The sequence below is a fragment of the Diabrotica virgifera genome, chromosome 1 (genome assembly GCF_917563875.1).
Source record: "Diabrotica virgifera virgifera chromosome 1, PGI_DIABVI_V3a".
NCBI classification, from domain to species: Eukaryota; Metazoa; Arthropoda; class Insecta; order Coleoptera; family Chrysomelidae; genus Diabrotica; species Diabrotica virgifera.
The window spans coordinates 221,455,312-221,457,756 of NC_065443.1; positions in this window are offsets into that span (position 1 = coordinate 221,455,312).

Here is a 2,445-nt window from a genome sequence, read left to right on the forward strand (position 1 = left end):
AAGAATCCAATATAATTGAAAAAATTCATCGATTGTCAATACAAGATTTAATGAATAAATACTGGCAAAAAAAAGAAATCACCTTGTATTGCAGAATGCTATAGACAATTGGCTAAGTACAAGGAAAATATTCACACTACATCAATAAACCTAAGCTATACCTATAAATTCGAATAAACGATGAAAATACATATAAATTTCCTTCGAGATTATTCGAAATATCCAAATCAAATAAGAAATCTAATGTTTGAAACAGATGTAAAAGAATTAGTACCAAATTCATATCAAATTTATACAGACGCATCAAAAAACAAGGAGGGAACAGCCTGTGCAATATATGATCCACAAGTTAAGTATAAAAAAATGGTAAAATTAAATATAAACACAAACATATATTCGGCGGAGTTAATAGGTATACTAGAAGCCTTGAAGTATTGTCAACATATTGTCACAAATTCAGAAATTGTTATAATAAGTGACAGTAAAAGCGCTTTGTCAAAAATAAAGCACCTGAAGATAACTTCCAAAGTAAATTATATTATTTTGGAAATAATCAAAAATATTAACAAATTAAATACAGATTTAAAAAAAATACGGTTAGTGTGGGTCAAAGGACACAGCGGAATTATGGGTAATGAACTGGTGGATTCCTTAGCTAAGCAGGCTCTAAAAGAAGGGATATATATTGACTACAAATGTACACCTGAAGAAATTAAAAATATTAGCACTAATATATATAAAACCATCTGGAGCAAAGAATTTGAGGAAATTAAAAAAGGTATGTACTATAAAGAAATCCAATGTACAATACCATCAAGACCATGGTTTGCAATGACAACTCTTCCAAAATACGCAGTGAGACAAATATGCCGGTTAAGATTTAACCATGCATTGATTCCAACATATCTACATAAAATTCATTTAAGAGACAATCCATATTGTCAATGTGGAGAAATAGGTGATGCTGAACAAATGATTTTAAATTGCCCTCTAATACAAATAAAAATAAATATGTTTATAAGTAAATTATACAGTTGTAAAGATATAACACACCCAATAAATTTAACATATATATTATCACAAATTAATAATACAGAATTAATGCAATTATTTATAGAACATATTAAAAATATAAAAATCAAATTATAAACTAACTAACGTAAAGACCGAAATTAAAATCTATTACAATATATAAGTAAAACTGTGTTTTTGCCTGATGTGGTATTCCCACTGATCAGTGGTCATTCCTTATAAAGTATGTAGAGTAAGTAGGATAGAAAATGTTGAGTAGATAAGTATAGGAAAATATTATTGTAAAATAAATGAGCAAAATTGGTGAATCGGCGAATGAGCTTTGAAGGGCCCGTAGTCATACAACTCCAAAGAAAAAAAAAAGCTTCATTACTTGGACTAATAGTTGGTGAAAAAATTATCACATTTATTAACAGAATTAATAATTTTCAATTATAAAAATAACATTTATCCAAGAACATTCAAAAGCCATCTCTTTAAATTAATGATGGCATTGTCAAGTAGAATGACATTCTAGTAATGTTTACATATCCATACCAATGTGAATTTTACTACACGTAATTCGCCGTGTAAAGACAGAAAAAGTAGGGATATCCCTAAAATATTTGCGAATTATGTACCGATGGCCTTAATTAATAATAATCTGCAGTCTCTATTTCAAACATAATCAAACCGAAATTGATGAACTAAACTTTTTCATTTTTCTCTATTTAAGTTTCTCATTTAATTGCATATACTGCATTTTCCTGTCACCGTGTCACAAAGAAAATTGTCCAGTGCAAGTACATGTAACAATAATTATTACATGTACTTGCGCTGGCCAATTTTTTGTGTAACACGGTGACAGGAAAATACAGCGTGTTTTATATGTTCGGTTATGGGTATTCTTTAATTCTTCCTACTGTATTTTGTTTTATTTGCAAATCAGTTAATCCATTTTAAGGAGGATTTAAGTTAGTTATGACAGTTCTCATGTTTCTTGTATAAACTTTAAAATGATATTTATTGTATTTGATTACTTTATTTGATTTCTCTATTTGATTATTATGTGATAATAATTATGATATTTGAACTTAAAATATATATTTGAACTTAATAAATAAATAAAATATTTGAACTTAATATAGTGATTTGGTTTAGTTTTGTCATAATTACACTTTTCTTTTTGGTTTTACCAAACATTTAAAAACAGTAGTGTTCTATTTTTAAATAGATATTCTCCCCCTGCCCTTTTTTGTGTTTTGTATCTACGATATGCTATTTCGTATCGATACTTATGTCGCTGTTTCACTATTTTATTGGCCTGTCCTTTTTATTTTCCTTATTGGTCTAGCTTCTTACACAATTTTCACTTGCCTGTTACTTTCCGTCCGTATTCTATGATTGAACCATTTTAATTTTTTCTCCTTCATT